This window comes from Lathyrus oleraceus, chromosome 2 (assembly GCF_024323335.1).
Source record: "Lathyrus oleraceus cultivar Zhongwan6 chromosome 2, CAAS_Psat_ZW6_1.0, whole genome shotgun sequence".
NCBI classification, from domain to species: Eukaryota; Viridiplantae; Streptophyta; class Magnoliopsida; order Fabales; family Fabaceae; genus Lathyrus; species Lathyrus oleraceus.
This window is the reverse complement of record NC_066580.1, coordinates 486,112,299-486,126,119: the sequence shown is the minus strand read 5'-3', so window position 1 is coordinate 486,126,119 and position 13,821 is coordinate 486,112,299. Positions and strand designations below refer to the sequence as shown.

The 13,821-nt window shown below is 40.0% G+C and overlaps 1 pseudogene; it reads left to right on the top strand.

The window, feature by feature from the left end:
* The first annotated feature begins 366 nt into the window (after window positions 1-366).
* LOC127124395 (uncharacterized) lies at window positions 367-466 on the top strand (annotated as a pseudogene).
* The last annotated feature ends 13,355 nt before the right edge of the window (window positions 467-13,821 follow it).

Genomic DNA, 13,821 nt, shown 5'->3' with positions numbered 1-13,821 from the left:
GTCAAGAGTTGACAGTCCGTAGGAGTGTGGCCTTGGATTCCACAGACCTCGCAATTCTGAGTTATAGCAACCACGGCGGCTGGAGGTGATACGTTTAAACTTTCAATTTTCTGGACCAAAGCATCCACTTTTGCGTTAACGTGATCAAGGTTACTTATCTCGTACATGCCAGTTTTCGTTTGAGGTTTTTCCACCGTTGTTCGTTCGGTTCCCCACTGATAGTGGTTTTGGGCCATGCTCTCGATAAGCTGGTAAGCATCAGCATAAGGTTTGTTCATTAATGCACCACCTGCAGCGGCGTCTATTGTTAACCTTGTGTTGTATAAGAGACCATTATAAAATGTGTGAATTACTAACCAGTCTTCCAAACCATGGTGTGGGCAAAGTCTCATCATGTCTTTGTATCTTTCCCATGCTTCGAAAAGAGACTCGTTGTCTTTCTGTTTAAATCCGTTTATCTGGGCTCTTAACATAGCTGTTTTGCTTGGCGGAAAGTATCGGGCAAGAAAAACTTTCTTCAACTCGTTCCATGTGGTGACTGAGTTGGAAGGGAGAGATTGAAGCCATCTTCTAGCGCTATCTCTTAATGAGAAAGGAAAAAGACGAAGTCGAATTGCCTCTGAAGTGACACCATTAGCTTTAACAGTATCAGCGTATTGAACAAATACGGATAAATGAAGGTTTGGATCCTCGGTAGGATTTCCAGAGAATTGGTTCTGTTGCACAGCCTGCAACAGCGAAGGTTTAAGTTCGAAGTTGTTTGCTTCGATTGCGGGTGGAGCAATACTTGAATGCGGCTCATCTTGCGATGGAGCGGCGTAATCTCTAAGAGCACGAGCTGGTTCTGCCATCTCGGTTATCGAAGGAAAAAGGTTTTTGAAATCAGGAAGTTCTATAGGAGGGAGATTGTTTGCAGCACGATATTCCCGAATTCGTCGTAAGACTCGGAGATATAGCTCGATATCGTTGATTCGTAAATAGAGCGGTTCGCCTTGTGAGCGAGTGCGTGGCATACAAATCAACGAAAGAAAGAATAGAAGAAAAAGAAACCTTAGTCTCTACAGCGTAACGGAAGAGTTACGATATCGATTAAATAAAAGTCCCCGGCAACGGCGCCAAAAACTTGATCGCTCGACTTTATGAGTCGAATTTGGGGTACAAACTGCAAGTGCACAGTTCTATCGCGTAGTTTTAAAAGATATCGATCCCACAGGGACTTATGAATCGATATACCGTTTTCTAAGGTTACTTCGTAAAGCTAAGGTGAATAATGGTTGATTGTTTGGGGGCGAAGCTAAAAACTAAACTAAGATCTAGATTAAATATTAATAAAACGGATATCGGTATGTAGTTCGTCGTAATTAGGGACTCAATTCTTTGTCGGTTTCTTGGTTTTTAAAATAAATCGTTTCAGTTAACTTTATTGATTAAAGGTTTTATCTCAAACTCTCGCTCTGTTGAATAAACCATGGTTTTATGTTAATGTAGCTGTCACTTATAATTAAGTCAAAAACCACTTTTTGAAAGTAATAAAGTTGCAGAAACTCTTTTTAAGAAAACACTGACCGTTTTAAACACCCTTATCTCAAACTCTCGCTCTATTGACTTAGGTTATACAATTAAACCCGAATGCTTAACTCTCGTCCTCACATTCAATCTTTAAAAATACTTTTTGGAAAAGGTCAGAATTTAATTAACTCTAAAACTTGCTCTCGCCCTGATCTAGAATTAATGCCTAATTTACACTGTCCAGTTAAAACCTCAAACTCTCGCTCTATTGATTTTAACTTCTTTATGTCTTTTACTTTTGTAAAAAATCTTGTTATTAAACCTGTAAATTGAGACCGTAAAAAGATTGATTTTAATTTTAAGTTTAATTAGACCGACTTAGTCTTGATCCCTTATTTCGCTTACTTTACATACCGATATCTAGGCGAATTAGCCAGACATGCTAAACAAACAGAAATACATATCATGCACAAACAGACTCATCCCAGGCAGATAATATAAATAGTTAATAAAACAAAGCATTAAATAATGATTAAAGAACCTGAATGCGTTAAACAATAGTCTTGAACACTCCACCACAAGCCGGTAGGATTTGTTCTCGGATTCTTCAATTAAACAATAAATTAAACCAAGGAAATAAAAACTAGATTCTAACGTAAGGTTAGATCCGGTAAAAGTTGCACAATAGTTTCCGGTGTAGAAACTATTCTGCGAAAAAAATTAATTGAATGCTAGAAAGGAAAATAGAATTGCAAAAAGGTAAAACAATAAAAATTCTGCAAAGTAACACTATAAAAATATAAGCCTAAACTGCTGGAAGAAGAAAAATGAGAAAACGGCAAAAGGCGTGGAAAATCTCCGAACCGAGAGCTTTCCCAATTAGCTGCTATTTATACAGCTGCTGGTGTAACTGCTTTCCAAGGGTTTCCGTATGCGCGGTCTTTTCGTTCCGAGGGTTAAGCGTGCGTGGAAATAGCTTTCAACGTGGTCAGTTGAGTTCCTAGTGCCAAAAATACAGGGGAATGGTGTGACGTCCGTCACACCATGTGTGACGCTCGTCACAAGAGTGTGCTTAGTGTGACGCTCGTCACAACCTTTGTGACGCCCGTCACAGGCATAACGTGCGCTTTCTTTGGGCTGGGCTTGGTCTTTGTTATTTGTTTCCTTTTTATTCCTTTTTACACCTCCTTTTCTTCCCTTTTTCACTTTTGCTTCGAAATGGATACCTGACATAAATAGAAAGGAAATACCGCATAATATCTGATAAAATGAGATAAATTAAAGTAAATGATAATATAATCTAATTGAATTAAGTCCTAAAATGTGATATAATTTCATGTTATCAGGTGTCGAAGTAAGGAGTTTAAGACCTGTTTCTTGTGCAAATTTCTGCATGTTTTTACCAGTGAACACAGATCCTTGATCTGTTGTTATTGTTTCAGGTATCCCAAATCTGTAAATTATGTATTTTTGGATAAAGTCTATGACTGCTTCTTGATCCACATTTACCAATGGTATAGCTTCAATCCATTTAGTGAAATAGTCTATCCCAACCAAAATGTACCTTTGTCCTTTTGAAGAGGCTGGTCGAATTTCCCCAATCAAGTCTAAAGCCCATCCTCTAAATGGCCAGGGCTTTATAATTGAATGCAGCTCACTTGCAGGAACATGAGGTATGCCTGCATGTACTTGACAGTCCTGACATCCTTTTGCAAATTCGACACAGTCCTTCAGCATTGTTGGCCAATACATTCCTTGTCGAAATAATAACCACTTCATTTTGTGACCTGCTTGGTGTGCGCCACACACTCCACTGTGTACGTTCGACAAGGCTATGTAGGCTTCGTCTTCACCTAAGCATTTCAACAAGACTCCTTCTGCAGTCTTTTTGAACAATTCATTTCCCAAAAGTACATAACTCAAAGCTCTGTATTTTATCTTTCTTTCTGCTTTCTGATTTGGGTCTTGTAGATAATTCTTGATAGGCCTTCTCCAGTCTGTAATTCCTGAATCATCTATGTTGAATATCTCAAAGTTTTCTTCGTCACCGTATCCTAATCTTATTGACTCCAGATCTGATGGGGACAACTTGGTGGATACGACTCTTCCTCTGACTTCAATGGCTTCTTCTAACTTTTCCTTCGACACTTTATATCCAGATGCTAGTTGAGTGAGATCGTTCGCTTCCTGGTTCTCCAACCTGGGAATGTGCCTGAAGACCACATTGTCGAACTCCTTGAGAAGTCTATTGGCTATTACAAAGTACATGATTAAATTTTCTTTCACGCACTTATACTCTTTCGTCAACTGCTTTATTACCAGTTCGGAATCGCCCATTATTTCGACTCTTGTTACCCCCAATTTCAACAGGATTTCGAGTCCAGCGATCAAAGCTTCATATTCTGCTTCATTATTTGAACACAGACTTTCAACTTTGTACTTGAATTTTGTTGGAATTCTGTCAGGAAATAATCAACATCCCAACGCCAGTTCCATTTTTATGACTGGAACCGTCGAAATACAGTTTCCAAGGTTCTAATTCGACATATTCCACATCTTCGTTTATAGAGTGGTCGACTATGAAATCAGCGACCACTTGTCCTTTCACAGCTTTTAACGGCAGATATTTCAAGGAGTATTCTGTTAATGCCAAAGCCCATTTTCCAATTCGACTATGTAAAATAGATTTAGATAACATATACTTTATTACGTCGAAATGGGAGGAAATATATACATCAACAGGTTTTATATAATGCTTCAATTTCATACAAGAGAAGTATACACATAGACATAGCTTTTCTATAATACTATATCTGGTTTCAGCATCATTCAGGACTCTACTGAGATAATAAATGGCTCTTTCGACGCCATTCTCATCTTCTTGACACAACATACTTCCTAATGTTTTGTCTGATGCCGAAATGTACAATCTCATACTTCTTTTTCTGCAAGGAGACATCAGGATTGGGGGACTAGCCAGGTATTCCTTGATTTTGTCGAAGGCCGCTTGCTGTTCTTGCCCCCATGCGAAGTCTTCCTTCTTTAGTCGAAGTAGAGGAGAGAAAGCTTGTGTCTTCCCACTGAGGTTGGAGATGAATCTTCTGAGAAAGTTGATTTTCCCTAGCAGAGACTGCAACCCCTTTTTGGTTGATGGCGCTTTCGCCTCCATTATGGCCTTGGCTTTGTTTTCATTTATTTCGATCCCCTTCTTGTGGACCACAAAACCTAAGAAATCACCCGCCTGCACACCAAAAGCACATTTAAGTGGGTTCATTTTCAAACCAAACTTCCTCATCCTTTCAAAGGATTGTCGAAGATGATCTATATGACTTTTCCCTGAAACAGACTTAATCACAATATCGTCAATATACACTTGCATGAAAGTCTCAATAAAGTCGTGAAAAATGGAATTCATAGCACGTTGGTAAGTTGCTCCAGCGTTCTTTAACCCAAAAGGCATTACTACCCATTCGTACGTTCCTATTGCTCCAGGACAACGGAAAGCCGTTTTAGGAACATCTTCTTCAGCGATAAAAATTTGGTTATAGCCAGAGTATCCGTCTAACATACTTAAGTACTCATGACCGGCTGCAGAATCTATGAGCATTTCTGCCACTGGCATAGGATATTCATCCTTTGGGGTAGCCGAGTTTAGGTCTCGAAAATCAATGCATACCCTAAGTTTGCCATTTTTCTTAATTACTGGAACAATATTTGCAATCCATTCGACATACCTGGTTGTGCGGATGAACTTGCATTTTAGAAGTCTTTCGACCTCTTCTTTTATTTTCGACAGGGAGTCTGCTTTACTGGCTTCTTTCCTTCCATTATCGGCAACTGCATTTCGACCAAACTTCTGTCAAGACCAGGCATCTCGTCATAATCCCATACGAAACAGTCTTTGAACTCTTTCAGCAACTGGACTATTTCGACCTTGAACTGAGGGTCCATTTTTGCGCTTATGTAGGTTGGTCTATTCTCTGCCCCCACTCCTAAGTTTATTTCTTCTAATGGATCCTGCGCCACCATCTTCTCGTTAGTTGACATTGGATCTTTTTCGAACCTTAGAGGTTCGTCGTCATAAATGGCGTCAAGCTTTTGGTGTTGTCATTCGCCCATTTGGTTGTTATCATGATCTTCTACAACGTCTTTTTGGGGACATTGTTTGTTGGAGTTTTCTTTGCTGGCTTCGACAACCATGTATTTTACTTCAGCCTCAAGGGCCTCTTTGAGTTTGTTTTCAGCTATGTAAGCCGTAATCTTTTCGAGCGCTGATTGTTTACTCGTCATCGTCAAATTCGCTTCCCCATCCCGTTGGCGCTATATGAGTAGTTCCCCACATGTAAGTTTCGCCAATTACTTCTTTATCCCACTGGAAACCATGTGTAGGATGAAGGTACATGGAGCAGTAGGCATTATCTGTCGCCTTTAAGTCGAATTCGGCTGGACTGCATGGAGGTATGTGAGCCAGGTTCTTGTCGAAGCTTTGACTGTTGACATTGTTTATCTCTGTCCTGAAGTAGCTTTGATCAGCCTCAATGTTTTCGACGATCCTGTCTGGCCTCCATATGGCTATTCGCTGATGCATTGAAGAGGGTACGACTCCTACGCCATGAATCCACTCCCTTCCTAGCAGTAGGTTGTAGTTCGCCCTTGAAGCAATGACCATAAACATCGTTGGCCTTGTTATGGTTCCAACAGTCAGATTCACCTGGATAACGCCCATGGTGGTTCCTACTTTTCCTTCATAATTCGACAGCACCATGTTGTGGGGTTTCGCGTCTGAGTCGTCTTTCCCTATCTTCTTCAGCATGAAATGGGGCATCAAATTCACTGCTGCTCCCCCATCCACCAGTATCTTATTCACACCAACATTCTCCACCTTTCCTTTTATAAACAAAGGCTTCAAATGCACTTTCATGGAGTCATCTGGTCTTTCGAAGAAAGCGTTCTGCTCTTCGACGCATCCATTATTCATAACGTAGTAGCAAACGGGCATGTGTGCCATTGTTTCCTCTTCCATCTCGTCTTCTTCGTCTTCGACCTCCATAACTCTATCATAGTCTCTAGGGAGAACAGAGAGCACGTTGCAGATCACATTGAAGGATGATTCTGAGTCAGATTCGAAATTGTCCGTTATTTCGTCGTCCTCCTGCATCTTCTCTTTCGACGCCACAGGTTCGACAAGGCCGCCAGGATTGATCTGGAGGGAAACCTCTTTTCTGCTCCTCATCTGGCGATTGTTACTAGACTCTGCTTTATCTTTGCTGTCAGTGTCTTTTCCATTCACGCTCTTTTCTGCAGCCTCTTTCTCTGCCCTTTTCTGCCTCTGGAATCTCCTCCATTGGGATCTGGACATGGGGTTTTTGCCTTTGTAATTCTCCGAAGGATATGGTCTTGGCTTGTGCTTTTCTATTTCCTTCTTGCCTTCCATTGAAGCGCCTCTCTGAACCTCAAACTTTCCCCATTTCTTCTGCCCCTAGGCATCTCTAATGGGTTGAACCCATTTGTCGTCCGTTGCTTTGTTAGATGGTTTATAGGTGTTATGGCGTCTTTCTCCATGCCTCCACTGGTGGTGATCACTTCTCCTTGGGTCATATCTTACTGTTCCCCAATTCTCTTTCCTCTTGGCTCTATCCACTACTTCCAGGTTGGTTGCTGCCTTCCTGTCGAAGATTGCACTGCAGCGTGGGCATAGCATTACTTCGGTTTTCATCCTTTGGCACCTCTTGATGAATTCTATTAAATTTTCCTCCTCTTTAGGATACGCCAGCCTCTGGTCCTCCTTTCGACGATGATCTTCGTCCACTTCGGCCTGGTCCCTCTGAGATATTTCCACCATGTTTACCCCAACATTTCGTTCGTCAGCGATGCTTAATTCGTTCATCTTTCTAATGAGTCTCTCCTCTTCACCTTCGACGCCTTTTGGTGTTTGGTCGAACTCTTTCTCTGGGCAGCAGCACCAAGATATGTTCTTGGGGCCATGTTTGCAACAACATTTGTTCCAATTCCTTCTGGGGTCTTCCATCACCCTACGCAGAATTCCATTGACCACGGGCTTCAAAGGACCATTAACAGCTTCCGCTTTGATCTTTGTGACTTCTTCACTGAAAGGCCCCATAGTGTTGACGCAGTTTACGACATCACCTGTCTTTGTTTGATCAAGATCAAGGCCTTTAGTAGCCTTGTTTTCAATAATGAGGTCTTCAGTAACCTTCTTTTTCGTATTAGGGGGATGCTCAATTGCCTCAACTGTTTCTTCATTGTTGTCTGAGGAAACATCTCCCCAACCGCTTGGTTGGATTATGTTGATGTCGATCTGAGAGCTTACCGGCGCATTGTACTTCACAAGATAATCATACTTCCCACTTGGCTGTCCCAAGCGGTCCCAATTCCCATCTTGTCGAAACTTCACATCTTCGACAGTATCGTCACCGTCCTTCTTGTCGAAACCTTCAGTAGTTTCCATTCTTTTCTGGTTGTCGAAGCCTTCAGTAACTTCAACTTCGTTCTGGCTTGCGAGATCATCAGCAATCTCGACCATGTTGATATTTGTGTCGAAAATTCCAGGGGCCTCCACCATTTCCAAATTGCCATCAGGAGCAACTTCGACCTCCACCATGTTCACGATGGATGGTTCAGCGTAGTGGGCTTCGACTGTCTGCATGGGATTCGAATCGATCCTCATCTGTTGTTTTGGTTTGTCACCAAACTTCAGCCTTCCGTCACGGATAGCATTTTGAACGAGATCCCTGAAAAGGAAACAACGAGACGTTTTATGGCCCAGAAAATTATGGTATTTACAAAAACCTCTCTTTTTCTGTTGTTCCATAGGCGATTCTTTAGCGCCTGGCGGTTTTATTAATTGACCATCTTTAACCAACAGATCGAAAATTTCGTCACATTTGGTGATGTCGAACGTATAAGTCCTTTTGGGGAACTTATCGTTGGTTTCGACTGGGTTTCCGTTCAACGGAGTTAGCACTTTGCACGAATAAGGTGGGCCTTGCTTTAGTTCTGCTAGGTCAATCTCTTGTTCGTCGAAGTTACTTGGTTCGTTTTCGTCGTACTCATCATCTTGGCGAACCCCTACGTAGGCCACCCTTTCTTTTTTATTCTTATTTGCTCTGAATTTTTCGTCCCTTAACCTTTCGACCTGTCTCACTCTATCTGCTAATTGTGCCATATCCCTCAGATACTGGGTATCTAGTTTCTTCCTTATAGAATAATCTAGTCCCCCTGCGGCCATTTCGACCAACTCATGTTTTGGCACCGGGGTGAAACATCTAGCCTTTAGCAATCTGAACCTATTTAAATAATCATTTATTGGTTCTGAGTGTTTTCTCTTAACACTGGCTAATTCTTTCAGACTTATTTTTGTTTGTCCCATGTAGAATTGTTCATGGAACAGCCTTTCTAATTGGGTCCACGTATATACTGAGTTTGCAGGCAAAGATGTAAACCAAGTAAACGCGTTTTTTGTTAAGGAACTAGGGAAATATTTTATTTTCAAATTTTCATTACGGGCTATTTCCCCTGCCTCGATCAGATAACGTGCCACATGTTCTATGGTGGACTCACTAGTGTCCCCTGAGAACTTTGTGAACTTAGGAACTTTCCACCTTGGTGGCAGTTCTTCTTGCAGAATATATTCCGACAGTGGGGATGCGTAACTAGGCCTTTGTAATCCCATGTTCATCCCATTTTGTGCCATTATCGTTTCGACCATGGCTGCCAAATTGTTTTCGACATGCGGATTATTATACCGTATCCGTTGTTGCAATACAGCATCCGCGTCTTGGCCTCTCTGGATTACTATCCTTCTAGGCTCTTGTGGAACAGGGATTTCGACACGAGGCTGTTCGACTGCATCCTCTTGGTTTCTGACGTTTGTTTGAGGATTGTCCAACGGTATTTGGTTTATCGTAGGCTCTTCCTGGACCGCTACCACTGGGTTATGAACCACTTGTTCTCTGTGTCGAGTTTGAAGACATATTGGCCATAGAATCAGAATATACTACCGGAGAATTGTGTAGATTTGCCATTACTGAAGTTGGCATTCCAAATGGTTGTTCCCTACCAGGCAGAGGCATGGTGAAATTTGTCACAAAAGGCCTAGAAGTGTTTCCCATAGGAGGGGGTGTCCCAACGGGCATTTGTTGTGCCCTGAAGGACGAACTAGGCGCGTTTTGCGATATTGAAACCGCTGGCATTGACCCTGTTGACGAAGGTACAGCCTCTGACACAGGGACTGATCTTACATTGCCTTCTGTCGAAGGGACAGGGTTGGATACTGGGATGGCTTCATTTGGATTAGAATTATTTGGATTATTTGGCTGATTCGCCATTTTCCTTACTCTTGTTCTTTTAGGTATTTCTATGTCGGATACGGCTAATTTACCGCTTCTTAGTCTCATACAACGAAGAAAAACTTTGACTAACGATTATCTAAGTTCCTAGATTTCTGCACTGTCCCACTGGGCGTGCCAATTTGTTCGCTGTGAATTTTGGCGAACAACCTCTGGTTTACCAAAACTTGTAGAATTGGGTTACTTGCAGGATCAACCACACAAATCCTAGGACATGTGCAGATCTAAATGACTTTGAAGATATCTAGAACGACTTTCATATCTTTCATTTTTGGTTCTCTAAATATTTTATGTCGAAAGATGTTGATTAAAACGTTTAAACAGATGTAAATTTGACAAGATAAGATAAATGGCAGAAAGTAACTGACGAAAACATAAAGTGTCGAAAAGAAAGTGCAGAAAGATAATTGACTGGAAAACGTAAAAGAAATTTGCAAAGAACTTTAAACTTTATAAAATAAACTTTGAAGGAATTGGTGTTTGTTTACACATACATGTTCCAAATATGACTCTTTTCTCTCACACGGGTACTTTGAGTATTTTCAGGAATTTTGTACAAGTAAATTTTCACACCCTTTTTCGATAACAACTACCCTATTTATATACAAATAACATAACTGTTACTAACGACCAAATCCTAAAACTGTGACAAATGGCTTTCTTCTTTTCGCCAGATGCTTCCACGCGTCTTCTGCCAAACATCACAACTCTTTTGAATTTGAATATTTACACTTTACGTCGAAATGACGTCTCTCTCCAGACTTTGTCGAATGGTCGAAAGATTACAACATCCTCCATGTCTGTCAAAGGTGCCTTTCCATCTGCAGATATCTTGTTGAAATGTCGAAGCTTCAATTTTGTCGAAGTGTCAAACAACACTTATCAACCAAACCGTTTATCCCATGTCGTCATTTGTCGAAAGACCCATTCTGCATACCAAATCTTATGGCGTCGAAAACGCATGTATACAGTAACACATATCAAGTTTAAGCATGAGGTGTTTGCTAAGTTTCAGAAGTTCAAGGTGAAGGCTGAAAAACAGAATGGTCAGAAGTTAAAAATTTTCAGAATTGATCGTGGAGGTGAGTACAACTCTACAAAGTTCAGAAGGTTTTGTGAGGAGAATGAAATTGAGCATGAGGTTACTGCTCCCTACACTCATAGACACTCCTCAACACAATGGTCTTGCTTAAAGAAGAAACAAAATTTTGTTTGATATGACAAGGAGCATGATGAAGACGGAGAAGCTCCCTCACATCTTGTGGGGGAAGCTGTTGTCACTGCAACATATATGCTCAACAGATGTCCAACTAAAAAGCTAAAGAAAATTGTTCCTTTTGAGAAGTGGAATAGAGATAAGCAAAGTGTGAGTCATCTAAAGGTGTTTGGTTATGTTTGTTATAAGCATGTACTAGATGCTAAAAGAAGGAAGTTGGATGACAGAACTAGAGTCATGTTGCTTGTAGGGTACCATATAAGGGTGTCAATAGGGAAGAGAATGTGCGAAGGATGTTTCCCACTCCCCTCCCCGCCCCCCAATGTTTTCCCCATTCCCGTCCCCGTTCCCTACCACTGGGGAATATTATTCCCCATCCCCATCCCCACAGATCCCCACGAAGAATCAGAGATCAACAAAGATCGAGTCTTAAAAAAAATTCTATATTTTTTGATCAAAACTATAACACTAGTATTTCATTGTTTTTTCCTTTTAATTTTTTTTTGTATCTTTCCTTTTTTAAATATAAAAATACATCTTGTATCAATAACAAAAAAAATACAAAAATATTTGCAGTTACAAAAATATAACCACTAATTTACTAATTGAAAGAAAAACAAGTTACTAATTGAAGTACATTAAAATTGAAGAGTAATTAACATAAGAACAATAAAGAAATAAAGAAAGGATAGTGGTTGTTCTGACGATGATAATTAGAACAAAGGAGTTGAGGAATGGATAAGGCAAAGAGAATTGAGAAAATATGAAGAGGAGATGATATGTACACCGTATGTAATGGATGCACTTTTTTAGGATTGGGTATTTGAATAATAAAATAATACATTATACAATGAAACAAAAGAAAATGATAAAATGATAACTTTTCATTTTCTAATATATTAATTATTATTTTTGTGAAGAAAAAAACATGCAAAATTATATAATTATATAAAAAAGTTAAATAATATTTTCGGGGTCGGGGAATCCGCAGGGCAGAGGATACTTCCCCAACCCAAAGTGTTATCGGGGAAACTTTTCCTTCCATCCCCGTTCCCACGGGAAAAAAATCTCAACTTCGGAACTCCGCACAGATAATCCCCACAGGGATCCCCATTAACAAATACAAATTGACATCCCTAATACCATAATACAGGCGCTTATAAGATCTATTGTCCTGTCACTAATAAAGTTGAATTCAACTGAGATGTTATTGTAAAAGAATTAAAAGCGTGGGATTGGAACAAGTCTCAATCCAACTCTGGTGCAATGTTAACACCTGGTCTTATTTTCCTTACCCTAACTCATGTGGTACCTTGATCAACTCATATGAATGGTTCTTAAACTACTGGTGTTGATTCTTCATTAACTCAAGTTGTTTATCCCAAAGTGGAGCCAAATTATCATTCTCTTCGGAATGGCAAGGCTAACCGTGGAGTCAAATTCGGTAGAGGTTATGGAGGAAGGTACTTCAACAACATTTAGTGCCAAGTATGCTCCAAGTTTGGCCACTCTTCCTTAACTTGTTAGTATAGGTTTAACTATCGGTTCCAATCTTCTCTTGGTGGTCACAGTTTCAATAAGAATCCACAATATGGTGCCCCTAATTACTACAATAAAGGTCCTGCAGATGTGTGGGCTAGACCTCCTTCATATTCAAGGCCCACTACCATCTTCACACTGCCTCCTAAACATTTGTTGCCAACACCTTGCCTTATATATCCAACTCCACTTTATAGTTTCCTGACTCAGGCGCTTCATTCCATGTTACCAGTGATGCTAAGAATATCCAATAGGTTACTCCCTTTGAAGTTCATGGCCATATCTTTATAGGAAATTGCAAAGGTTTGAACATTCATTATGCTAAATCTAGTTCATTTTCCTCTCATCTTCATCCTCACATACAACTCAGTCTCCATAATATTATTCTAGTGCCTACTGTGTCAACCAATTCTCTAAAGATAAAAATATATATTTCCTTTTTTTAGCTAACAAATGTCTTGTAAAATCTCAGGTCTCTAATGTTGTTTTACTAGAGGATCGTATGGGAAATGATGATATCTATGAGTTTCCATCAACAAATATCTATAAGCTTGCTCAGTGTTCCAATTTGTCTCTCTCGCCTTCAGACATAGTGTTATTTCAGCCTATGTAAACTTTAGTTTAACCTATGTTTAGAACCTTAGGTTGGGACATCCCAATCTACACTCTTTGAAACACGTTATACAAAGTTGTAATATTCCTTTACATAATAAAGACAATAACATGTTTTATTCTACCTGTTGGATGGGAAAAGCTCACAGACTTCAATCACCCACGACATGCACTAAACCTTTACAACTAATTTACAGTGACTTATGGAGGGATTCTCGAAGTGCCTATGCCACAGGTTTTAACTATTATATTTAATTTGTGGATGACTATTCCAAATTCACTTGACTTTACCTCCTTAAGAATAAATCTAAGGCACTCACAGTGTTTAAACACACTGCTATAAAAAACGCATTTAACCTCAGATGCAAAATACATTTAATCTCGGCTACATAAATGAGGTAATAAAAGGCGTCATTAAAAGTGGTCACTTTACCCCTCGATTTTTAAATAACCAAGGGAGTAAAGTTATTTGTACATGGGTTCGATCCCCATCGTCTGTCTTTTTATTATTTTCAGAATTGGATGGTGCGCCCAATATTAAATCTTGGTTTTGTGTAAAACCGAGGTAATAGCACA